General features: G+C 42.6%; 1 protein-coding gene across 2 annotated transcripts in view; it reads left to right on the top strand.

The window, feature by feature from the left end:
- The window catches only part of LOC307215933 (uncharacterized protein), a 177,596-nt gene that overhangs the window by 68,438 nt on the left and 81,209 nt on the right, over positions 1 to 27,949 (top strand). The window lies entirely within an intron of this gene.

Here is a 27,949-nt window from a genome sequence, read left to right as displayed (position 1 = left end):
GTTTGCAAAGGATGCTGAAAATAGTTGGGAGACCCCGATTTCCTTCACAGAGCTCCCTAGGAAGAAGGCTTGATTGTTAAATGACTCCCATTGAAATTTTCATTGATTATATCATCTTCATTCCAGGGGGGAAATAGGTTCTCAACTGCAGCATGCTCAGCTCCAATTGACTCCTCCACTTTCAATTAGTTTAAAAGCTGCTCAGTTAGTTTAAAACAGTCTGGTTCTCTACTGGTTTGTGGAGTCTGTAACTTTTGTAAGGCCCAGCTCTCCCCAGAGTGCTCCTCAGTGCCTGACAAACCCAAACCTCTTCTTCCTACGCTATTGTCTCCTCCATAGTCGCCTTTGACTGGACCAGGGGTCCTTTACCTTTTTTACTTTATTGAGACCACAAAGCTGTGCTTGTCTAGCTGATCCCACACATGAAACCCGCAGCATTTCGGAGACCTTGTAGGTCCTTTTTTTCAGCATCCTGCCTAGCAAGCTACATTATTGCTTCCAGGACCTTACGATTTGTGGTGTTTGGTCTGGCGAAAATTGTTTGGGCTCTCTCCAACTTTCCTGAGACATTTCACCTGAGGAGAAATCCCCCTCAATAGCCTTTGAAATTTACAGTAAGCAAAACGTTGATGGGAAAAAACAAGTTCAGTGTTCTTTGAAGTTCACCTTAGGTGAAATGTATTGCGTACAATATTCATTCTCAGTCCTGACACTGGCGCCATTTCTTTGCACTGTCATAGTTCAGTATGATTCCGTTACAAAGTATCTGGTGATGGGGAATGTTGGATGACAGATGGATCGGGTAGCAGTGTTGGGCCAGTGGAAACTGCTGGGTTAATTCACAAATGCTAACACAATGCTATTGGTCATGATAAGGAGCAATAAGCGCCAACCACTTATTTGTTGACGAAATTTGGAAATACTCGAGCATTATTGGAGGAAAGGTTCTTTGTGCAGGCAGCAAATGGGAACCATTCTATTAAATTCAATCTGCAACAGAGTGCATTTTTACAAGGAACTATTAGAACTAATTAATTGAAAAAATAGGATTTTTAATTACATTGAGCTAGCCGCTATTAGAGCCTTGTTGTCGCCAAACTTTTTTTCCTTTTTTTAAAAAAGCTTGCCAAGTGCTATTTTTAACTCTGGATAATGATCTAAACAAATATTTGCCTGTTTGCTTTAATTCCGAGGTCAATTGAACACTTACGATTATTAAATGTTATAATTAGTCCTTGTTTCTTCTCTACAGCATTCCAGGGACAGTCAGCAATACCCAGAGAAAAATAAAATGCTGAAATGTGAGGTTTCACTCATCGGAAAATTAGAGCAATTAAATGATTCACAAAAACACAGCCATTTCATAGCGGGTCAGACGCAGAAGTCCAGTATCCTATCAGTTTACTGTTGATGAGAACCAACTGCCTCGCAGTTGTAATAATGTTGCCTCTGGCCAGTTAAGTGTCGGCCAGAAGTCGCAAATTATGAAATGGGGCAGTGCTCTGCTTATGAGCCCACAAACAAAATGGGCATTTTGGATCGCGACCACAGTTGGCTAAGCTAGCACATCAAGAGTTTGTGTAGACGGAGAGGTGTTGTTGCCTAGCAGGGCTGCCTTTCTTAAGATGCAGACTCTGGCACTTTGGGTCAACTCAAACATGAACAGCTTTATTTAGGTATACCAGACAGGAGGCCCTGTTTACTCCTTGTCAGTTCCATGGCATAGTTGCTAGAAATAGGCGCATTTTAATTGTTTAATAGTGTCAGGGAACTGCCATCAGCTCAGGGACGAGAGGGGAAGGAGCGGATGGATTACAGAGAGCCCCCAGGGATCGTGGGAAGCAGCACCTCCCAGTGGCGTAGTGTGGGGGGTGCAGGGGGGGCCGGCTGCACCGGGCGCAACATCTGGGGGGGGGGGCGCGTTCGCCGCCTCCGGAGTCGCCGAAGAGCCTCGGGCGCAGGCTGTAGCAGAGCCCCATGTATCGCGGAACCGACGAGCTGTGCGCGCGTCCAGACTGAAGGCATCCGGCAGGCAGCGGCTCCCAGCAGTCCCCACGCGTCAGGGCCATGGAGGGCGCGCGCCAGCCCCGCCGCCGCCGCCGCTGCTGCAGCTGCTGGGCCATGTTGCATTTTCCTCGCCTCTCTGCCCTCCTCCTCTGGGCAAGCGGCGTCGTTTGGGCGCCAGCGCCAGCGGCAACTCGCCTCAGATCACCAGACATGGACCCGTCGCCGTCGCCGTGGCTACCTTACCATAAATACCCCAGCCCAGGCAGCAGCAAGAAGAAGCTGGCAGCGGCAGCAGGTTAGGGATTAGGGGCGCAAATTACTTGCCTTGCCCCGGGTTAGGGGGCGCAAATTACTTGCCTTGCCCCGGGTGCTGACAACCCACGCTACGCCGCTGGCACCTCCTCAGCGGAGGAAAGAAGCCACGCCTCTAGTGAGGAGGAGATGCAGGGCTTGGAGGCTGCAAGGCAGTGCCAGGACACCTTGCCTGAGCAAAGCGGGGAGGAGGGATGTCGTGCACAGGAGGCTAACATGCCGAGAAGGGAGGCGTAGACTGGGGATCAAGAGATTACTCTGCTGGGGAAGATTCAAGGACCGCCCACTCTCAGATTCTGCCAGTGAAAGAGCAAGCCACGGAATAGAGGTGCTCTGCATGGTGAAAGTTTATTTTGGCACCAAAAACAAGGTTTTACAGCCGACCAGGGAGGCATTTGCCTGATCGAGCAACCCCCTGATACCTTTACAAATAGCAACAATCAGCCAGTGCACAGAAGCGGTGAGTTGGCAGAAATACAGTGGCTTTTGTGAAGTAATATATAAGCTAAAATATGAAGCAGGGTGGCACATGCCCTCACTAAATGGCATCCTTTGCATGAACCCATTAACACATCGCCTCCAATTACAGTGGCTGGCCCAGATCGGTTCCGGGTTCATCGGCTAACATGGCAACTGTACCCAGTTGCTCTCATTTGGTTTAATGCAGCAATCCTGTCAATAAATTGTGAAAACAACCCTCCCCCGGCCCATTACTTTTATTATCAGATTGCAGCAGATTGAATCTGCTTGCTGAAACATCCTTTTAAGTTACCACTGTGTCACCCAAGACAGACTTTGGTGACACACTGCACTTAGAGCAAACCTCTATTTTAACTAACCACTATCATCTCCTTTTTCTTTAAAAATGAGAAAGCATCGTCTTTCTTCTCCTTTCCATTTTCACTGTGATGTTATTGAAAATAAAAAGTTAGAGAAGGAAGGAGAACATCAAAGGTCCCTTTCTCCTTAGTGGTCTTTCTTAGCAAACATAAGTATCTTTCTTTTGCAAGGCCACCTGCCTTCCTCTTCTCCCACCCTCCAATTTTTTCACGCTGTCGGTATTTATAGGGGTGGTGCTTTGCAAACATCGCTGGAAGGCTGTAATACTTTTCATGTATCTGACAAGCCAAAATGTACACTTCTGTCATCTAAAAGGGAGATGGATTAGATGAGATGATCTCACACACAGTACAGTTGGGTCTCAGAAGGACGCTTTAGATTGGAAGACGCATACTATTGTTGGCAAATAGAAGGCAAATACGTGGTAGCTTCAGGAAGACTGATCTAGTTCCCAAACCTTGCTGAGGGGATGGTTGCTGCTATTCAGCTGTAGGTTGCAATCCTCCACCCATTTGGCACAGAATAGGCTCCATTTAACTGAATTCATGTGTGAGTAGATACATAAATACTTGCCCTGCCCCCATAAAAAAGCTTAATAACTTGGGCCTGTCCCCCTTAAAAAAGGCTCAACAACTTTGGTTCCCACCCCCCCCCCAAAAAAAATTGGTAGATCACTGCCAGTTTTTTATTCCAGGAGTAGATCACAATCTCTTGGGAGTTGGACGTCCCTGCCATATAGGGATGTTGTAAGGAATACTGAGCTAGCCTGTTTTGATACAGTGGTACCTCAGGTTACATACGCTTCAGGTTACAAAACTCCGCTAACCCAGAAATAGTGCTTCAGGTTAAGAACTTTGCTTCAGGATGAGAACAGAAATCGTACTCCGGCAGCACGGCAGCAGCAGGTGGCCCCATTAGCTAAAGTGGTGCTTCAGGTTAAGAACAGTTTCAGGTTAAGTACGGACCTCTGGAACGAATTAAGTACTTAACCCGAGGTACCACTGTACAGTCAGTGCTTTTTTTTCTTTAAAAAATAATAATTAGGGGTACTCTCATTTTCCTACTCATATTGAAATTCTGCCCCTCAATGAGGCCAAACTTAGATTCACAAAATGTTTAAGGGTATGCGTACCCCTGCGTACCCCCAGAAAAAAAGCACTGAACACAGTTATATCCCTCTTTTCTTCCACCATGTAACACAAGGTGGCATACATGAGATTTTCCAGGCAATCTCGTGACCAGGCATGGCCCCCAAACCCACTTTCAACATAAAAAGAAAAAATGCAAATATTTCATATTATTCATCTTTCTAACCGAAAGGGCTAAGCCATGCAACTGAAAGTGCAGCTCTTTAGCAGGTCACATATGTTACTTCAGCCACAGTGTATATTGGCATAGATAGCATGTAATACTACTAATTTGCACTTTCTGAATTTACTCAGCCATGCCTCTGTTTCCTGTGCTGGTCTATATTTAAATGGCTCTTTGCCCTTTATGTACCTTCTTCATTATGTTTGGGGATGAATATTCATAGCACTGTTCAGATTGTTTGATTGCTCCAGCGTTGACCTTGAAAGTGCCACCTGTACAAAGCTGTAAATAGACTGATGAAGCGGTTGTATAATCTCGGAGATGGGAAGAAGGGAGCATTGTTGAGTGCAGTACACAATTTTTAATAAAGTAAAACAAATGCTTATAAGGTCAGCGTGCACCAGCTCTAATCTTGGCCTTTAACTGGAAACATCAGTGGTATGTTTCCTCGCACTACATAGTTCTTCTTTGGAGGAGGGTAAACTGAATTACTTGGCTTCCTGCTGAGGGATGTGGAGAATGAACAGAACACTGCTGAGATATTCCACTATTTGCCTGAAATCATGTTATGTTTCCATTGAAATTCCTTGCATGTCTGTCCATCTGTCCCTCTCCCCGCCGCAACCTTGAGTTGAAGAAAATAATAACAATAACAATAACAATAACAATAACAATAACAATATAATTTATTATTTATTCCCTGCCCATCTGGCTGGGTTTCCCCAGCCACTCTGGGTGGCTGCCAACAGAATACAGTCATACCTCAGGATAAATGTGCTTCAAGTTAAGTATTTTCGGGTTGCGCTCCGCAGCGACCCAGAAGTAATGGAGTGTGTTACTTCCGGGTTTCGCCGCACGTGCATGCGCAGATGGTCAAAATGACGTCACGCGCATGCGCAGACGCGGGTTGTGTTCGCTTCAGGATGCGAACAGGGCTCTGGAATGCATCCCGTTCGCATCCCGAGGTACCACTGTATTAAAAACACAATAAAACATCAAACATTAAAAACTTCCCTAAACAGGGCTGTCTTCAGATGTTTTCTAAAAGTCAGATAGTTGTTTATCTCCTTGACATCTGATGCGAGCACGTTCCACAGGGCAGGTGCCACTGCTGAGAAGGCCTTCTGTCTGGTTCCCTGTAACCTCACTTCTCACAGTGAGGGAACCGTCAGAAGGCCCTCAAAGCTGGACTTCAGTGTCCAGGCTGAATGATGGAGATGGAGATGCTCCTTCAGGTATACTGGGCTGAGGCATCTAGGCAGTGGCGGCGCTTCATGCTCTGGCACCGGGGGCGGAGAGCAGGTGGGGATGGGGGTGGTGCGCGTCTTGGGGGTGGGGTGGGCTGCCTGTAGGGGTGTGGCCCGTGTCCTGGGGGCATGCCGCACTGCTTGTGGGGGCTGGGCACCCAGCACGGGCGGGGGGGCAGTGCACTCCCCCCCCCACTCCTCTTCCTCCACCAGTGCATCTAGGTCCCATGTCTGAAGTTATGAGGTTGAGCATAGCTTGAGCAGAGAGAACCATTTCTCCTTCACACATTGAGATAGCAGTAGGACAGGATTGAGGAACATGGGTCTCCACAGATGTTGGACTCCAAATCCCATCAGCCCCAGCCATGCAGCATACTTATGGCCAAAGATGATAGCACTTAAAGAGGAGTAACACATCTGGAGGGTCACAGGTTCCCCATCCTTGCAATACAATGTATCAAAACCCTCCATGTACCAAAGTAGACTTGTTCTGCAGGCCTTTAAGAATAAGCACTCACACTTCATAATGTGGGTGCCCTTTGCATGATCGCCTGTGGGACTACAGTTCCCAGGGGAACTGTAGTAAAAGGGGCTGGCTTGCTTCTCAGCTTATTATTCAGAGGCTTATGCCCAGCCTCAGTAATTAGTTTTGCTGAGAGGTGGGGGCAGCACCATTTATAAAAAGAGGGTGTAGCAGACGATAGCCAGGCAGACGGCTCTGGAGATTCACCCTCCCTATGCTCCCTTTGTTTAATGTTTTATCATCTGTAGGTTAACCTTTTTCTTCCTGTTTAGCGGGTGCTGCTGCGGTCTTTGACTGGTTGCTGTTGAAGGACCAGGAAGAAATTTTCCTGCATTGGCAGGTTTTGTCTTCCTCATAGCAATTCATCAAAACTTTGGCAGTTATGGCCTTGGGTGAAATCCTTTATGCTTTTCTTCCCTATAATTGGGGGGGGGGGGCATGAAGTGGTGATTCACCTCCCTGCAGCGGAGGTGAATCACCTTAAAGGGGTTATATAATGGGTGTCACTGGCCATACACTGAAAGGGGATATGGGCTTGGCTGCCTACACTTACGTCTGGTAGAGCACCCCCATATCCCAATTACCCTGCTGTGCCCCAGTTCCCCCGGCTGGGGGGCTGGGAGGGATACATGCCCAAGGCCTTAGCCAAGGTATTCCTACATTCAGAAGTTTAATAAAGTTTAATAAAGTTGTAGCCTAATTTTAATTCCATAATGTTTTCTGTGTCCTTATTCCTTTTCTTGTGATCCCTGGGGACTAGGGCTGTCATGCCTGGTCGTGCAATGGCAACACAATTGTATGCTCCCATTGTTATACTTGGATGATGGCTTGTCTTTTCTTGCAGCAAATTATGGTAACCTACCCATTATTACTTCCATCATGGTAATTGAGTTCCATGAAATGAAGGAAGCAAAAATCAGATTGTTTCCCCTCTGACCATAATGAATTGTGTCAGTTGACATAGAAAACAAGGCAGGTTGTTGTAGGATCTGGTAGTAGGATCTATAAATTGTTGAAATAGCAGAATACTGGTACTTGGGCAGGGACAGGTCTTTCAGTCTTCTCCTCAACAAAAATGGGGCAGGTAGCATCAGTTTGCTGGGCTTCTAGACCTAGCCCTGGACCTCAGTGAGAAAAGGGACTGGTCCTTGTGGGATGTAGCTTGAATGCTTCAGACACAACTACGGTCTTCGGCATATCAGTTTATATGTTTTAGTATTGGGAAAGGGTTTGACTTAACTTCCGGAAAAGTCTACCTGGTGCCATTCAGAATAAGACAATAAAGGAGTATGTGGACGAATAGACTGAGTCATATGAAAGACCTGTTTGGTGGACATGACACCACATCCTCTGGCTTTGCAGATGTTTCTCATGTGTGTGTTGCATGTTCTTTTACAAACACAATGCTTGTGAAACATGGACCACTTATAAATGCCATCTGCAGCTCCTCGAAAGATTCCATCAATGGTGTCTCTGAAAATTTTTACACATCACTTTGGAAGACAGGCGAACTAATGCCAGTGTACTGGAAGAAGCAAAAATCACCAGTGTCGAAGCAATGATTCTACAGCATCAACTTTGTTGGACTGGTCATGTTGTTGAGATCATCGTCTTCCAAAGCAACTGCTCTATTCTGAACTTAAAAATGGAAAGTGTAATGCTGGTGGTCAACAAAAGAGGTTTAAAGACTCTTTCAAGGCAAATCTTAAAAAATGTAGTATAAACACCAACAGCTGGGAAACACTGGCCTGTGAGTGCTCTAGTTGAAGAACAGCCTTTTCCAAAGGTGTCATGGGCTTTGAAGCCACTCAAACTCAGGAAGAAAGGGAGAAACATGCTAAGAGGAAGGCATGCTTGGCAAACCCTCGCCATGGTCAATTCCCACACCTTGAAAACTATGTCCCCACTGTGGAAGGACGTGTGGATCCAGAATTGGCCTCCACAGTCACTTACAGACTCACTGTTAAGACCGTGTATGTGCAAGACAATCTCTGCTTGGCTATGAGTGATTGCCAAAGAAGAGAATAAAATGAAGCATGTTCTTTAAAGCAGTGGTCCTTCAGACATTAAGACTCCTCATCAACCCCAGCCAGTGTGGCTAATATTAAAGGATGATGGAAGTAGTTGTCTAAGAAAGTCTGGAGAGCCAGCCACAGGTTAGCTGCTCCTTTTCTAAAGAGCTCAGGATAGATGTCAATAATCCAGGAAGCTTTAGGGGCAAATTCTGGTCTCCCTGCTCTTATGCTGACCACATGGGCTCTCAGTGACTGCAAATATGAAGTTGCACAATCACACATATCTGACCTATTAAAACTGTAAACAACTCTGCCCATAGCAACTTGATTCCAGTTTTATCCCCTTCTGAATCTTTAATCAGACTTTATTAATAGCTATACTTTCCCATTTTGAAACTAGATAGCCCTCGGGGTCCCAACTCTACAATTCTATGTCCTGAAGCTAGCTTGAAGCCATTTTGCATTTTTACCCCAGACAAAGTGCCTTAAAATGACTTGAAACCTGAAACTGTTCAATAAATAGATTTGCATGCTTGAACTAAACGACTCAATGTTGCTGGCATTCTCATTATTCAATATATCTAATTGGGGAGCATGCATCACCTTATTGACAGCGTTGCTTGAGGTAACTATGACGTGAATTGAGAAAAATGGCAAACACAGGCAATGATGATTATTATTATTTACCTTTCTCAGACACCATTTTTCAACAAAAAGAGATTCAAGGTGACTTAACACAAAAAATGCACATTTTAAAAATGGCAACAATTTAATACAAATAATGCAAAAAAACAAGGCCACCGACCCATAAAAATTGACATGGTCATCATCTGCAGTATTCTGAAATGCTATCTTGTCATAGAAAGGAAGCATTAGAATTACCAGATCTAAAGTTTCCAAGTATCCATGAATGGGAGAATATCATACAATCCTTATTCCTGCCATAAAGGTAAAGGTAAAGGTAAAGGTACCCCTGCCCGTACGGGCCAGTCTTGACAGACTCTGGGGTTGTGCGCCCATCTCACTTAAGAGGCCAGGGGCCAGCGCTGTCCGGAGACACTTCCGGGTCACGTGGCCAGCGTGACATCGCTGCTCTGGCGAGCCAGAGCCGCACACAGAAACGCCGTTTACCTTCCCGCTAGTAAGCGGTCCCTATTTATCTACTTGCACCCGGAGGTGCTTTCGAACTGCTAGGTTGGCAGGCGCTGGGACCGAGCAGCGGGAGCGCACCCCGCCGCAGGGATTCGAACCGCCGACCTTTCGATCGGCAAGCCCTAGGCGCTGAGGCTTTAACCCACAGCGCCACCTGCGTCCCTCTTATTCCTGCCATAAATCTCCCCAAAAGGAACTTGCTAATGTTGCACTGTGAGCCTAAAGGATACGAACTTTTCCTGCTACAGAAATCTACTTCTGCATTTAAGGGCTGTGTAAGGTTTAAACACCAACTGGAATAGCAACTTTTCATTCTCTCACAAAAAAGTGGACCCTGCCATTCTGACATTTTTGCCATCTTAGTAGCCAGAACGTTTATGAATAGACAACAACAACAACATTTATTACTTATATCCCGCCCATCTGGCTGGGTTTCCCCAGACACTCTGGGAGGCTTACAGCATATATAAAAATACAACAAAACACCAAAGATTAAAAAACCAGAATATCATATACAGGCAGCAAACAAACCAATCAATGACATCATACCTGTGAAGCCCTTCACTGCTGCATGCATAGCACAAAACAAAAACAGGAGGAATGCATATCAGTTTCAAGGCTCCAAATACATGATTCTATTCTATATATATTTATTTTCTTAAATTTATATTCAAGCTTCCTTCCATCATGACATCCAAGTTGGCACACACATGAGTTTTCCAGGAGGTTCTCACACCCACACCAGACCCAAGCCTTGCAGGAGCTCTCTTTGAGATAGTTTCACATGAACTTTGACGTGGGCAAATTGCATGTTAAAATGCACATCTGGAGGAAAACTTGCTTCTACATGGATGAAAAGATTCCTTTCTACCTCTTTCCCTGATGGACTGGGTTCCCAGGTGAAATAAGGTGGATTTTTTAAAAGGGGGAGCATTAAAAATACAGTCGCCCACTGTAGTCTGAAATGGTAGAGTCCTAATTATTCTGAATAAGTTGGCTCTAATGAATGCTTCCAAAACACAGATCCAAGCAGACATTAGCAGAATAGATTTTTAAGAAAACTGGAGGAAAATAATTCCAATTTTGCTTAGTCAGTCCTAAGGCAAAAGCAGATGATTCCATTCTGCCCAGTGCCTATTGCTTTGTTGAAAACAATATTCGCATGGATTACCCTGGTCTTAAACATGTCCTGGGGGCCTATAATCACCTTAACTTCCACCAGAGTAACATCAATAGTTCAATATGATTTCTGTATTATTTCCCCTCACATCTTGCAAGAATATATTTGCTCGTTTGCTGAATGCTTTCTTAGCTAATAGAAAAAGTATATGTCCTGAAGCAAAGTTAGATTTTAACTATAGGTCCATGTCCAGCAAAGGGGGGGGGGAGTAATTGTCCAATATAAACACAATCTAGGAGAAATGGCTGAGAAATAGATATTACTTAGCAAAAAGAAAAACAAAACAAAACCCTAAAGCTTCAGTGAATATATGTTTTCCAACTGCATTGTAGTTTGCAGCCGTTTTCAGGAAATTTCCATGACAGGTAGCCAGCCCTGTGAGTCACACAGAAATAACATATTGCCACATGTTTTAATGCACTTTGAGGGATAGTATTTGCAGGGCTTTTTTTCCAGCCGTAACTCAGTTCCATCACCTCTCAGATGGGCACCATTGCCATTATAAGAGAACAAGGGAGATTCATGGTGAGTTCCATAACCTCTTTTTCCAGAAAAATAGCACTGGATATTTGTGTGTTGCGTATGTTAACAGCGAGGGTCAAAAATGCAAAGGCTGTTGACAATCCTGTTTACACTCGAATGCAGGTCTTATTTCCACAAGCATGAAGTTCACTCGACTACTGTATATATTTAATGATGGATAGCTGAATGTGAGAACTTACACCAAGGTTTGGGAACCCGCAACCTTCCAAATATTGTTGGACTCCAACTTCTATCAGCCCTGACCAGCATGGCTAATAGTAGGGGATTATGGGAACAATAGCCGACCAATTTATGGAAGGCCACAAGCATCCCACCCACCGCTGAAAAGTATTGCTTTTGCAATGAGGAATTAAAGTTCTGCCTGGATGGGCATTATACCTGTAATGATCCAAGTGCAGAATATGAATGTGTGAACCAGGTTCTTGAGGGAGTCGCCATCAACTTTTTACCTAAAGCAAACGTTGAAGCAAATTGAGGGTTCCATCTCAGGCAAATCATCTGAGGGATTTTGAGACAACCAGAAGAAACCAGAGGACATTTTTCAGGGGACTTTTGTACATTTCACACTCTACAGCCAAAACTTTGGAGAATGTTCACATTCAGTGGTATATCAACTTACATTTATTACACACGAGGGCAGCCTTGTACTTAACACTGTTCAGGAATTATAAGAAACCAAAGAATCAGAGAAGTTTTGAAATCAGTGCTTAAAATCAGTGCAGTTCTGAAAGGTTCTGTCCGCCATGTTTATTCAAGACTGCATCCAATTGTATTCAAACCTAGATAAAAACCTGTTTCTTGATGTCAGGAATCATGCAAAATTTGGTCACAATATCTTAAGAGGTGTCCAAATGCATATTGAACCAAGAACTTCCCTAAATATATGGTGTTGTTGTTGTTGTTTAGTCGTTTAGTCGTGTCTGACTCTTCGTGACCCCATGGACCAGAGCACGCCAGGCACTCCTGTCTTCCACTGCCTCCCGCAGTTGGGTCAAACTCATGCTGGTAGCTTCAAGAACACTATCCAACCATCTTGTCCTCTGTCATCCCCTTCTCCTTGTGCCCTCCATCTTTCCCAACATCAGGGTCTTTTCCAGGGAGTCTTCTCTTCTCATGAGGTAGCCAAAGTATTGGAGCCTCAGCTTCACAATCTGTCCTTCCAGTGAGCACTCAGGGCTGATTTCCTGAAGAATGGATAAATTTGATCTTCTTGCAGTCCATGGGACTCTCAAGAGTCTCCTCCAGCACCATAATTCAAAAGCATCAATTCTTCAGCGATCAGCCTTCTTTATGGTCCAGCTCTCACTTCCATACATCACTACTGGGAAAACCATAGCTTTAACTATACGGACCTTTGTTGGCAAGGTGATGTCTCTGCTTTTTAAGATGCTGGTAGATGGTAGATTCACTAATAGAACTCCATTACCAACATCTCCTCATTTTGTACACTTACCTTGAATTTATATGATAACAGTAACATTCAAAGCTAAATCTGGATGTAATCAGAGCAGGATCTATGTATGGTGTGCTTATAATATAGAGGCATATTTAGGGATGTGTGAATAATTCAATATTCTGAGGCAACATGACCTGATTTGCACCACCTGCATGAATGTGCAGATCTGAATGCAGTTATGCTTTGTTTTTCCCACTTCTTGAAATGTTGCAGTACAGTTCCTTACTCTAAAAAATCATCAAAATGCATTTAATCCCACAAATATGAACCCCACAATAACATGAGACCTGCAAACAATAAAATAAAATTGGTCTTAACTTGCCTTCATATGTTTAAATTTTTGAGAATGGAAGCGACTGCACCATTCTCCCCAAATGTGCTCCCTCAATCTTATTTAATTCAGCTGCATCTGATATTGGATTAAGTTTCCTTGGAAACATTGATCAACAAATCACATCAACACAGCAATAAGTGAAGAAGAATAGGACTGATATGTGGCCATTACAGATATTTGAAGACAATTGTGCTATCTTCCTTGATGTACACGATAAGCTTTCTTAGGTGATGCCATTGATTGGAAATAAGAGAGAATGAACACAGAGCTTCAGGCTCACAGCTTGAAAATGAAGAAGCGTTGTTCGTGCAACGTTTTCATGCAGAGATTATGCTCCTCTTAAATATTGCTTTATTTCCTTTTCAAATGAATGAAGAGAAAACAATTTCCTTGGCCTCCGCACCAATGGATTCTGTTACATTTCCAGCATTAGAAAGGAGGAAAAGTTGGTCACAGTGTAGAAAAAGGGGCCACAATCCGAAACAAACCAAAGTGCACATTGGAAGATCGTAGCCAATGGCTTTAGTATGCTGAACTCTCCTTTGGACTGTGCTCAGGGTGCATTATCTGAGGCAAGAGCACTCCATGAGGTTGAAAACTAGGGCCAGTAGGGGGCATGGCCAAGACTCCCAAGGGGAAGTTAGAGAGGCCGGGGGACACATTTGGCCTCTTCACTTGATGTTCCCCACCACTTCTGGATGATGCGCCTGTAAAAATGAGGCTGAGCAAACAAACCAAAAACCTCACCCTACTCATTCTCTGCTTTGAAAACCCTGTTTGACAATGCCTTCCCCAAAAATATCCCTTCCATTTTCAGCCATCTAAAAAACTATTCGCAAAACTACATAGTTACTTAAATCGCTTGACTTCAGTCACATCATCTTGCAGATGAATCAGATTCCACATAACACCGGTCCTGAAAGACACACAGTAGCTCCCAATATGTTTCCGAGCACAATTCGAAGTGTTGGTGCTGACCTTTAAAGCCCTAAACGGCCTCAGCCCAATATACCTGAAGGAGCGTCTCCACTCCCATTGTTCTGCCCGGACACTGAGGTCCAGCTCTGAGGGCCTTCTGGTGGTTCCCTCATTGTGAGAAGTGAGGTTACAGGGAACCAGGCAGAGGGCCTTCTCGGTAGTGGTGCCCACTCTGTGGAATGCCCTCCCATCATATGCCAAAGGAATAAACATTTAGAAGACTTCTGATCCAGAATGTGGCAGCTAGACTGGTGAATGGGAGTGGCTGCCAGGACCATATAACACTGGTCCTAAGGGATCTTCACTAGCTCCCAGTACATTTCTGAGCACATTTCTAAGTGTTGGTCCTGACCTTTAAAGCTGTAATTGGCCTCAGCCCAGTATACATGAAGGAGCGTCTTTACCCCCATCATTCAGCCCAGACACTGAGGTCCACCTCCAAGGGCCTTCTGGTGGTTCCCTCATTGCTGGATGTGAAGTTACAAGGAACCAGGCAGAGGGCCTTCTTGGTGGTGGTGCCCGCCCTGTGGAATGCCCTCCCATCAGATGTCAAAGAAATAAACAGCTATCTGACTTTTAGAGGACATTTGAAGGCAGCCCTGTTTAGGGAAGTTTTTAATGTTTGATCTTTTATTGCTTTTATTAATAATAATAATAACAATATTCTGTTGCAAGCCACCCAGAGTGGCTGGGGAAACCCAGCCAGATGGGCGAGGTATAAATAAAAATCATTATTGTTATTGTTGTTGTTGCTGCTGTTCTTGTTATTCACCATGCAGTATCTTTCCCCAAATGTTCTAAGTTCTAAGCTGAATATATTTAATCAAGTAACAGGTCAAAACAAACTTTGTGTGTGTTCCCAATTCATTCTCTTGGATACATCTAGTGCGGGAAATGATTGGTGAACTTGTGGCAGAGGGTCAGTGGGTAGTGGGGGGTTGGTTCTTAATCCTTGAGTTGCCTGAACTTTCAGTTCCAGAGCCTGAGAGGAGTGTTTTTTGTGGTTTTTTTTAAGGAAAGGAAATAATTTAATGTTTTGGGGAGCATCTGCAGGGGGGGGGGGGATCAGAAGGGGGGAGAAGACAGGGTTAAGGATTGCAAACCCTGTGTTTCTCCCATAAAGCTAAGTTCTGACCTGAAACTGATATTTGTTAAGAAAGATATTTCCAGGTGTTTAATTTAGATGTAGTATAAATCACAGTATTCAACTCCCTCCCCCCCCCGCCCCCCTGCACACAAACAAACACACACCGTTTAATCGCTGGCTATTGCTGTAAAAAAAGTACAATGTGAACAGAAATAATTGACTGTTCTGAGACTGGAAGCTATGATTAAGGGGGGGGGAAGGGGGGGGACTTGAGACGTGCCATAAATTAATTAGGATTAAATCTGTATACACTCTCAGCCTTGGCAGGTTTTCCACTTTCAGCACAATGGCAGAGAAATGTTTGGCTCAGCAATGCACTTGACGGAATGAGAAGCCGTCTCGGACTTCACAGGTTAAAACTGATATGAACTCTTAACTCAGCAGCCCGACGACTGCCTTTCCCTTTGCGTACTCTCAAGATGTTCTGCCCACTTTCATGTTAGTGCTTGGTCAGCGTTCGAGAACATATTCTAGCAATGTGTGTGCATGCGAGGGGGTTGGCTGGGGGGAGGAATCTGTGTTGCTCTGATCTGGAGAAGATGGTTATATTAAGCCCCCGAGGTTTCTTCCTGCAGCTGCTTCCTTTCCATCCCCATCTGGTTCTCTGACCCTAAACCGACTGGACATCAACCAACTCTTGCAGCGCAGCCAACTTCCCCAGCTTTCGGCTTCCCTCGCCAATAAAGAACATCTAACTAAGCATTTGCTTAAATGAGGCTTAAGAAGAAGAAGAAGAAGAAGAAGAAGAAGAAGAAGAAGAAGAAGAAGAGGAAGAAGAAGAAGCGCACAATCTAAAAATACAAAAGCATTTTCCCCAAAAGGTTTCTCTCCAGCCATTTAATACTTTATCCCTCTTGATCCTGTTATGATACGTATTGCTTATATATCTCAACTGCATATGAGCATGACTATATGTCGAGGCTGGTTCAGATGCAGGTCGGCACTCGCGATACAGAGACAAGCAGAAAAGTGAACTCTTCATTCATGCAGTATACAGTAATAATAATAATTTATTATTTATACCCCGCCCATCTGGCTGGGTTTCCCCAGCCACTCTGGGCAGCTCCCAACAGATAACCTAGCAGCATCCCGCAGCAACTAATTTATTTACATTCTGTGGGGGCAGGAAATTAACATTTACAGCAACGTCACTGTAAAAAGCTGCTATACAATAGGAGTTATCAAGGAAACATTATCTAGAACAGGCATAGGCATAATCATTGCTTATGTATTCTAACACTGTGACACCAGATGGTGCTGCAGAGTTCCATTTTTGCTTAACCCGATTTTTCATATATAGGACTCGGCTATGTAGTGTGTTTTAAGTGGAATACACAATGTGAAATTAAATGGCGGTGGTGAGCCTTATGGAAAATTCAATGTATTTTTTAAAATGCTTGTAATTTCAAAACAATTTTTTTAATATGTGTGTAGATTCCACAAAAGTTTGCAATGTGTTTAACTGAAATGTTTCTTGATGTGTCTAGATCCAGCCTGAACTGGAAAGACTCATAAGGATATAATCAGCCTTCCCCAACTTATATATTTTTTATTAAATTTTCTGTTTTACAATTAAAATACTCATTTTACATACTTAAGATATCAATGACTTCCCTTCTTCTCTTTCCATGGTTCATTTTACATATCATAAATCCTTACATCTTTTACAAAAAAAAACCCCTATACCATTCCGTATTCCATTATTGCATTCATCAAAACTTGTTTACACTGTTGAATTTATCTTAATATTGCCAGCGTTTTCAGCTGTACACAATTATTTCCCATATATTCAATAAATGTTTTCCAATCTTCTTTAAACATATGTTCTTCTTGTTCTCTTAATCTATTTGTTAGGTTTGTGAGTTGTGCATATTCTGTCAACTTAAGTTGCCATTCTTCTTTAGTCGGGACCTTGCTCGTTTTCCACTTTTGGAACATACATTTTATTCTCTATAACTATCCAGGTAACTGGCTCTAATTCTAATGCCAGCAGTGCTTTTTTTCTTAAAAGAAAATAATGTTTAGGGGTACTCTCATTTTGACTCAAGAAAAATCACAGTTTTATAGTTTGAACCGGGAAAAATAAATACTGTAAATAGACAAAAGTACAAAGATTCACAAAATGTTTAGGGTTATGCATACCCCTGCATCTCCCCGCCCCCAGAAAAAAAGCACTTTATGACAGGAATTACATTAATAACAATACAGATCTTGCATCCTCACTAATTCTTGCCCCAGAAGAAACACAAGTCGACCAACAGCTGATACACAGGAAACTTGGAAGTAGCAGAGGAACAATAATGAACAGAATATATCCATGCCAGGCTCCTTAATGAACCAAGGCTGACCTTCAGATTGAGGGCAGCACCAGCAACACATCTGGTCAAAAAGAATGTGGATCAAAGAAAGGAGGATTTGAGTCCTTCCAGGGAGAGTTTAAATCCTGGAAACAAAATTTGGGAAACAATTTTGCACTGTACACCTGATCTACAGTGAAGGATGACCTAAAGAATGTAGAGGACTTTCAACAAGACAAATTATCAGGAGGCTGGGAAATAGTTGAATTTGATCAATGGCTTTTCTAAGTCAGCACAGCTCGGAGGAAAACGTACAATGAATGCTGGCCAGGCAAGAGGGGAAACAGAGCGAGTGTGGAATACATGTTGTCTTGGGAGATGACTCAGGCTGGGTCAGCTGTGGATTCATGACAGAAGCAAAAATGAAGCGTCTCTGTGAAGAAACTCATTTTATTATAAGCAGATATCTAAGTGCTTTGTTCAAACCTGATGCTGCCTAGGGATAGGCTGTATCCTTTTTTAACGTATTTTTTATTAAATATTTCTTGGTTTACAAAACTATGTGCAATGTCTCTTTTTTTCAAGTTACATTTTCTACAGATCAGTTTCATTTGTTGAGACATTAGTGTTACATTAGGAAGAAAAGGGGGGAAGAGATGGAGGGGGCCATGGTGGGTGGGGGTGGGGTCAGGTGGTCCCATGTTTCTATTTTACTTCATGTATGTGTGGGGTTTTGTGTCAGCGTCTCTTGTGCGGGTTTTCTTTACTATTCGCTTGTGTTCCTTTGGTGGTGAGAGAGGTTAGGGTTGGCCTAGGATGTGGTTGTTTGTTTGTGATTGGCTGTGGTGAACTTTGTTTTCATGTGTGAGTGGGGTGGGTGGGTGTTTTTTTGAATCAGGTTAGCCATATTGGTTCGTATGCTGTTGGTGGATTCTTGTTGTCGTCTTGTTGGGCTGTGTATGTGATAAAAGGGAGCGTCTTCTTCCATTTGTCCCCATGTCAATTTCAGTTTATTGGTTAGTTTTTCTAATAAGGCTGTTTCCCATACTATTTGGTACCATTGGTCCATGCTTACTCCTGACAGGTCTCTCCATTGTCTGGCTATAATGTTTCTTGTTGCTGAAAGTAGGTGGGTTATGAGTTCTTTGTGATGTGAGTGGGCATTATTGTCTTGGAAGATGCTTTTGAAAACAGAAACCCAAAGATGTGCCATATGAATTGTCAGTTGATCTCACTGAGCTTTAGGGGGTGTTTCTTTTTTTATATATATATAAATATTTATTGAAATTTTTTAAAATACAAAATGCAAAAATAATAAACAATATAGCATGGATCATAACACATTTTTCAGAACTTCTTTGGACTCCCTCACGTCTCCCACTCCCACTTACATCATTATAAATTTTTCCCAGCAATTTATCCTCTTATTTATATTCTTAAATCTTGCTCAGTTAATTTAATCTAGTCTCCAAAAATTTTATGTTTTCCTCAATATCACTTATCGTCAAATTCAAATCTAATTCAATGGTAGGCAATTATTTATGATCTAGCATCCTTCTTAGCATTCAACCAAATTACAATACTTTTGTAAATAAATCTTGAATTTCTTCCAGTCTTCTTCAACCCTCTCTTCTCCCAGGTCTCGAATTCTGCCAGTCATCTCGGCCAGTTGCATATAGTCCATCAGCTGCATCTGCCACTCTTCCAGTGTGGGTAGATCTTGAGTTTTCCAGCTCTTAGCGATGAGTATCCTTGCTGCCGTTGTTGCATACATAAAAAATGTTCGGTCCTTCTTTAACACCTTCTGGCCGACAATGCCCAGAAGGAAGGCCTCTGGTTTCTTAGTGAAGGTATACTTAAATACCTTTTTCAACTCATTATATATCATTTCCCAGAAGGCCTTCACTCTAGGGCAGGTCCACCAGAGGTGAAAGAATGTTCCTTCGTGTTCTTTACATTTCCAACATTTATTATCAGACAAATGGTATATTTTGGCAAGTTTAACTGGGGTCATGTACCATCTATATATCATTTTCATTACATTTTCCTTCAAAGCATTACATGCAGTGAAGTTCAGCCCAGTGGTCCACAACCTTTCCCAGTCCTCAAACATAATATTATGCCCAATATCCTGAGCCCACTTTATCATAACCGATTTAACCATTTCGTCTTGTGTATTCCATTTCAGCAGCAAGTTATACATTCTTGATAATACCTTAGTTTTTGGTTCTAACAATTCTGTTTCCAACTTCGATTTCTCCACCTGGAACCCTACCTTTTTGTCATTTTTAAAAACTTCTTTAATCTGAGCGTAATGTAACCAGTCTCGCACTTTATCCTTCATTTTCTCCAAACTCTGCAATTTCCAATTGTCTCCGTCTTTTTCTAATATTTCCCAATATTTTGGCCATTTGGCCTCCATATTGGGTCTTTTTCGGGCCTTAGCTTCCAGAGGTGAAAGCCACCTCGGAGTTTTGTTTTCCAGTAAGTCTTTGTATTTTGTCCAGACATTAAAAACTGCTTTCCTGACAATATGGTTCTTGAAGACCTTATTGATCTTAACCTTATCGTACCATAGATATGCATGCCAACCAAAAGCATTGTTAAACCCTTCCAAATCCAATACGTCAGTGTCTTCGAGAAGTAGCCAGTCTTTTAGCCAGCAGAAGGCTGCGGCTTCATAGTACAACTTTAGGTCCGGCAGGGCAAAGCCCCCTCTTTCTTTTGCATCAGTTAGTATCTTAAACTTAATTCTGGGCTTTTTGCCCTGCCAGACAAATTTAGATATATCTCTCTGCCACTTCCGGAAGCACTCTGTTTTGTCCACAATCTGCAATGTTTGAAACAAAAACAACATCCTTGGCAATACATTCATCTTAACAGCAGCAATTCGGCCTAACAAAGAAAGCTTCAATTTTGTCCAACTATCCAAATCTCTCTTAATTTCAAACCAACATTTTTCATAGTTATCCTTAAATAGACTCAGATTTTTTGCTGTTATGTTTACCCCTAGGTACTTTACTTTTTTGACCACAGTTAGTTCTGTTTCTCTCTGAAACTGTTCCGACTCTACATCTGTCAGATTTTTCCCCAACACCTTAGTTTTCTGTTTATTTAGTTTAAATCCCGCCACCCGACCAAAATCTTGGATCAGTTGTAATACTCTTTTTGTACTAGATTCTGGCTCCTGCAGCGTCAGAACTAGGTCATCTGCAAAAGCTTTAAGTTTATATTGTTTCGCTCCGACCTGAATCCCTTCCACCAACCGGTCCTCTCTAATCATATTCAAGAGCACCTCCAGAACTGATATAAATAACAAAGGGGAAATCGGGCAGCCTTGTCGTGTTCCTTTTTCAATTTTAAACTCTTCCGTGACCACATTGTTTACTATCAATTTAGCCTTTTGTTCTGAATATATTGCATCAATCCCATTCTCAAAACCCCGACCCACTCCCATTTCTTTTAAATTTCCCTTCATAAATTTCCAAGAGATATTATCAAAGGCCTTCTCCGCATCTATAAAGATTAGCACTGCTTTTGTATTTATATCAGTTTGCAAAAGTTCCAAAATGTCAATAATGTTCCTTGTATTAGCAAACATATGTCTACCTGGGAGAAAGCCTGCCTGATCTTTATGAATTACTTCGTTTAAAACTTTTTTAAGTCTACTTGCCAAAACGTCTGCAAATATTTTGTAATCCACATTTAAAAGGGAGATGGGACGGTAGTTCTTAAGTTGTGTATTTTCAGCTTCCGATTTTGGTATCAATGTGATGAAAGCTTCCTTCCACGACTCCGGCGCCCTCCTCCCCTCCATAATTTCATTGCTAACCTCCATCAATGGTTGTATCAAATGGTCTTTTAATATCTTATAATACTTGGAGGTTAGCCCATCTGGCCCTGGAGATTTGCCCAGTTTCATGTTTTGAATGGCTTGTTCAATTTCTTGGCATGTTATTTTACTGTTCAGGAGAGATCTGTTTTCTTGTGACAACTTTTTAAGTCCATTTTTCTCTAAAAATTGTTTAATCTCGACCTCATTCTGCGGCCCTTGGGTGTATAATTTTTTAAAATATTTCCAAAAACACTTTCTAATCTCCATGGGGTTCTGAATATTTCTTCCTTCAATTTCCAAATTAGGGGGTGTTTCAAGCAACTAATACATTTCGGGCTCTACAAATGTTAGGACCAGATTGGAAGTTTCTTTTTACCAAGCCAGCCTTTGAAAATGACACAAGTCGTTTGAAAAACAAGAGATGAAGTCCTCCCCATCAGCGTATCTGGGATGAAGCTGTACTGACCCCTGGACACCATCTAGGCAGGGTCGCACAGTGAGCAAAAGATGGTGCAATTTTAATAACAATTTTAATTCTCTCCAAGAATAGAAGAATTAAGCATGTTTTCAAGGTGAGAAATGATCAAAACAAGGTGCAGGCTTGTTTCGTATTGCCTCTTTGTCTGTGGCCTATTCAGCTATTGACTATTGCTCATTAGAGAAGAGATGAGATATATGACATTAAGACAAAATAATTTCTTGCACAACAACTTCCCAGATCTGTGGTTGGATTGAAAACTTGGCTCTCTCCCAGATTTTGTAGTCGGAAAATGTTTCAGTGTGTAACTGCGGGAAAGTACAATGGCAGAAATGGGTTGCGCTTTTTTAGAGTTTGCACCTTTAGGATTTTGTCTCATTTTGTCTTATTGTCTTATTGTCCACTACCATGCTGACAGCTTTGGGCTGTGAAGCCCTTTATAAATCTGTAAATTAAATAAATAGATGTGCTTTTGAAAAAGGAATCTCGGCGACACCTAGTTAGAGCCACTAATCCTTCCTTTCAAAGCTGGTTTAAAGCTTAAACAATGCCAGGCTTTTTAAAAAGCTCTGCACTACAGGGCTCCGGCTGTTCTGTGAAGCTAGGTTTTCAGTGTTGCCGATATTCACACCATTCTTGGGATCTGTGAACCCATTACGACAAACTTTGCCAATCTTAGTGAATGCATATGAAGATTGTTATACAGATTCTGCGTGTTGGCCTTCGCTGGGTACTTCATCTCTAAAGGCAACTCTCCGAGTCCACTCTAAGTTAAGCGAAAGCCAATCCAAGAATGACCAGGTCCCCCATCTTCCCCAAAGGGCTCTAATCAGGAGTTTGTTTTCATTTGTTGGGGGGGGGGGGACATGTGGGGAGGAGGCCGAAATGTGCCTGCAAGCACCACGCCCAACATCCCATGTGGGTCAACTCAATTTCAGACTTTCCTCAACTCCACTCCAGACCTGTCCTAAAATCAAGAACCCTGCCTCCAAATCCCTCACAGACCCGGAAGGGTCAGAAATGTAGTCAGAACAGGAGGGATGCTGGAGGCTGGGTTTACATGTATGCCCCTAACTCCTTTTCTGCCTGAAACACAGACATGTTCACCCCAAATAGGTGAAGATGGCTAGTATATGTCGCCAATCTCGTTGGCATTTTCTGTTTACTTCTCCCGAAACTCCTCAGACGCTTTGTCTAAAGAAGAGCCACAATACAGTCGTACCTCGGAAGTTGAACAGAATCCATTCCAGGAGTCCATTTGACTTCCAAAACGTTTGGGAACCAAGGCACGGCTTCTGATTGGCTGCAGGAAGCTCCTGCAGCGAATTGGAAGCCGCAGAAGCTACAATGGACGTTGAGGTTCCAAACAACAATCACAAACCGGACGAATCACTTCTGGGTTTCATTTGGGAGCCAAAATGTTCATATCGCAAGGTGAGGTATGACTGTATTCGCTTCAAATTCCACCACAGATGAAATTTTAGCAGCACCCTTTCATGTCATGTGCTGTTTACTTTGGTCTCCGCTGGAATTTTATTGTGTGGAGAGTGGAGATTCATTGCCTTGCAGTGTAGTTTGTGATTAAATAGCCAAGAAATGATATGCTGTACACATGTCTGTTCCCATAATATGCCTTCATTTATGAAGGCAACACTAATCAAAGTATATTGCTCTCCTGTGCTGATAAATACAGGTGGTGAGTTAATGAGGAGAGCTAGCGAGGCTGGAGCTGAGGGAGCCCCTCAGCATTTAATACATCATGGTCTTTGTGCCACCTCACGTCTTCCTTTTAGCCTCTGTAGCTCCTTGAAGCTATCCCCCCCCCTACCTCTTTGGAGAGTTTCTTTGCCTACAGCCTTAGAGGTGCTTTTGGGCTACGTTTTCATCTTGCCATCTTATCTCTGCCTTGCAAATGCCTACTTTCAAAGGAGAACCTTCTGAGGCACAATTATTTCCCTGTTATGTGAACAACGTCACGCCTTCTCTCTGACACTTGGGTTCCCAAATACGGAGGATAACGGCACACCATGTCTCACTGTGCCGCGCAAATGCATCCCTCACAGATGTAAACCAGAAGGGCATTTGGCAACATTTGCAATAGGTCTGGGCACCATTTTCGTTTGGCTCACAGCATGTTGAAAAACACCCCCTATAGCAGCAGCTCAGGGACCGCAGAGCTCTTTCATCCGCAAGGCTTGGGAAACATCCCAGGGTTGATTCCTTTGGCATTAGGTCAGGGACTGCAGAGATTCCTCTTGCTCAACTTAGTCAGATAGTAGCCCCTTTGGAGGGAAAACCGCATGCATCTTGCCCTTCACAGACATAGAGCAAAATGGCACTATGACAGCTGGAATTTGAAATAGATTTGATTCCAGACATTTTTTCCTTTATGAATTTTTATGTGGAATGATCTTTGACTACTCAAATATTATCTGTGCATTTGACAGCCCCTTTCCCCTTTGATTTCAACATGCAAAATCAGATAGTTGGTCTCTGACAGCATTTGATAGTTGGCATGACGTGGCATGTAGCATTTGACAGCTGATGGCTATTTTGCCATAGTTGGGCACCATTTCTGCAGCAAACATGCAGGGATGCACTGGAAAGCACATTGCCATGGATACGTAACCTTTTCCCCCGTGTCAGGGGCCACATTCCCTCACAGATATTGTACACACAGCCAGGAATAAAGGGACAGGAAACAAGTGTTGGTTTGCCATGCCTGGAAAGAAGTGGTTTACTGTAGGAAGAGAAGCCAAGCAGAACTGCTAGCTAATGTGTGGAGAATAGGGTTGCCATATTTCAAAAAGTTGTGTGTGTGTGTGTGTGTGTGTGTGTGTGTGTGATTTTTTTGATTGACTTGCCAAAGAGTCAAGCCAGAGCACCATCTAAGAGTCAAAGAAACACCTTTCGGAAATTCCCCCCAGAAGTCAATTCTGCCTTTGAAATCCTGGTAATGTCTGGGAAAATCAGTACGTATGGCAGCCCTACTGGAGGGAGGGCTGAGGGTGAAGAGGCCAAACTCTGAACAGCTAACTTCTATAATATTCTATAATATTCATGAACTGTCGATTTAAAATTGTAATCCCTTTTGTATGCAATTTTAATTCAATATTTGACCACCTTGAACTCCCCACTGCACACCCTTAAAAACATTTCCTTGCAATGTCCCTCTAATAAGTCTAAAATGATTCTCTTTCCTTATGCCCGTTTTCATAGTCTCTGTAACCCTAGCATGTGGCTGTGTTGTTGCTCTCCGTTTTACAACAGTACGGTGTTTAAAAAAGAAGAAATCAAAGCTGCCAAGAAATGCCAAAATTCTAGAACATTCTGTTTTGAATTTTGAGGTTCTTTGTTTTTAACAAAATCATAATGTGAAATGTGAATTCCTGTGTCAAAGTTGAAGTTCAAAACTGGAACATTAGGAAATTAGGAACCAGCTAATCTTTTGAATGTTTGCAGTTATTCTGTTCTCTGTCTGATTATCCACTCTATGCCAGAACAGTGAAGAGAAAAGAGCGATCTTATCTTTTTGCACATAGAAATCCCGGTGGGGAAAATTCCCTAAAACTACAGCTTCTTGCTGAAGATGCAATTTGTTGCTTAAATTCATTAGTATCTGTGGCTTGCTGCAATAAAATGGTACATTTTATATGGCTCACAAAAGGGCTGTTTTATTGCTCCTGCTTTTTTGGTATTGCCTTCTGGGGATATTATGATCTCCCTCACCCCACAAATCCATTGGAAAGAGCAAGGCATCATGGTTTAATGTACTAAACTCTGTGCTAGCAGCATCCTTTATATAACAGATAGTTAACTTAGCATGTAAATGTATGGATCACAGAACTCACTCTGCCCATTTTTATTTACGCTCTTGACTGTCTGCTGCAGCTTATAATTATGTTCTTAAATCTCAGGATTGTAACACTCTCCAGTCGCCTTACAATAAATCCACATGTTTATTCGGCTAGGAAGCACCTTGCCAACACTTTTAGCAGTATGCAAAATAAGTATTTCCTATTGAAAATACCAAATTGTGTGCCTGCGGCGGGGTGCGCTCCCGCTGCTCGGTCCCAGCGCCTGCCAACCTAGCAGTTCGAAAGCACCTCCGGGTGCAAGTAGATAAATAGGGACCGCTTACCAGCGGTAAGGTAAACGGCGTTTCCGTGTGCGGCTCTGGCTCGCCAGAGCAGCGATGTCACGCTGGCCACGTGACCCGGAAGTGTCTCCGGACAGCGCTGGCCCCTGGCCTCTTAAGTGAGATGGGCGCACAACCCCAGAGTCTGTCAAGACTGGCCCGTACGGGCAGGGGTACCTTTACCTTTTTACCTACATAGAATAATCTCCTGTGGTTATGTCCCATCTCTTTTCTTGCTTTTTTCATGCCCATTCAACGTCTACTTTTCCCTCTACCTCTCATTTATATCTCTTCAAAGGGGAAAGACTTTACCTCAGTGATGAAGCATCTGATTTGCATGCAGAAAGTCCTCAGTTCCATCTTTGGTGTCTGCAGGTGGAGCTGAGGAAAACTCATGCCTGAAGTCATGTTCTACTGAGGGCCAGATGGACCAATGATCTGACTCATTATAAAGCAACTTTCTATGTTCTCAAAACATATCTCTGCCCAGTGCTTTAGTTCTGTGAGACAGGCAAGTTAGAAATGGCTGGAGCTGATGTTGAGATTATGTCTAAAGCAAAACTCAAGGGCAGGTTTTGGACTTTTGCCTCAGGTGAAACATGATCAATTCTGACGAAAGCCCAAGGAGTTTTGATAAGAGCACCGCCATGTCACAAGATGTCCCACAAATCCCAAGTACAGCTGTCACTAGATTTTGCTTAAAGCAAAATAATCTGAGATGAATTTTGAAGTTCCTACCCAGGCAAATATCTGATAAATCCTGAGAGAGGCAAAAAAAAAAAAAAAAAAAAAAAAAAGAGAAAAGAGAGAGAGAGAGAGTTCTGATGAAACAAGTTATAATTCTTGCATGTGTTGGGAGTGTGGGATAGTACTGTGTAGAGGACTCTCACATGTCATTCAGAAAGCGAGTTCCTTACAGATGCCTACTGTGTTTTGATAGTAAAGCCATGGTCCTGCCTTCCCATACTGCAGCAAGATTATCCTCTGCTGAAATATAAGCCACATCAGTACTTGGTATTCCACCAACTCTTGAAGACACATCTGTCTAGCCCAGCATTTATCTGATCTCCTGACTTGAATCTCCTACTTTGATTGCTGTTTCAGCTGTTATTCTGTTTTATTCTTGTTTGTTCCTGATTTTAAATTATAAATGTTTTAATGTCGTTGCATTACTATGCATTACTGGTGGTTGTGTTTTTAAAATGTGTTTTATTCTTTTTATTTTTCTATTGGCTTTTATTTATTTTTGAACTGCCTTGGTGTTTCTTCTTGAAATGAATGGCAGTATTAAAAAAATGGTATTATCATTATTATTAATTACAAGCTGAAGCCCATTTCCTGCTTTGACTGCTACTATGTTAAATCTACTGTTACTCTTTTCCTCACATGTTATGTCTTTCTTTGGATTTGTTTTTAAATTGATTTAAAATGGTGACTTTTCAGTGTAAGGGGGGGGGGGCTTCAAGCTGTGGCAGAGATGTGTCTCATACAAGACTGGCTACACTCTCATGCTAACAAAATACATTTGTTGGGCGATTTGTGTAATATTCCTATATAGAAAGAAGAGAGTTGCAACTCTAGAGAACAAACCTGGGCAGTAGCAGGCAGGAAGTTTAACCCATGTTTAACTATACACCTGAATCTATATGAGTAATAAAATTCTCCATACTGCTTGGTAGAATGATACACACACCCATGCTGGGCTGAGATTGTTTTGTATGGATTTAGAGAGCATGGATTGATTTCACTGCATTTAGAATGTAACGAGCATTTTTTTAAAAACCCATTAAAAATAGCCCAATGAAGTATCATGTCTCATTAAAAACAAATTATATGTATTAATCTGTTAACCAAAATTCCTCAGGGCCTGCAATGCATAATATTCCTTTTGCTACAGGTAAACAAATATGGTCCCTCAGAAGCGTCACTGGGTGATACTTAACTAAAATTCTCTTTATGGCTGGCTGGCTCTGGCATTGTTCCACGAAAAACAAATTAGCTGGCTCCTTGTAAAGATTAGAACATCAGGACAGCCAATTTTTCCCCCAGAGGGTTGTACCTGCAAATTGCTGATGCTCCTAAGTACCCACAGGGAAGAATGTACCGGCCAGTCTATTTTTGGTCCATGGCATTTTCATATGTGCTCATTCATATGC

This window comes from Podarcis cretensis, assembly GCF_951804945.1.
Source record: "Podarcis cretensis genome assembly, chromosome: 5".
Lineage (NCBI taxonomy): Eukaryota > Metazoa > Chordata > Lepidosauria > Squamata > Lacertidae > Podarcis > Podarcis cretensis.
This window is presented reverse-complemented; position numbering and strand designations above follow the sequence as displayed.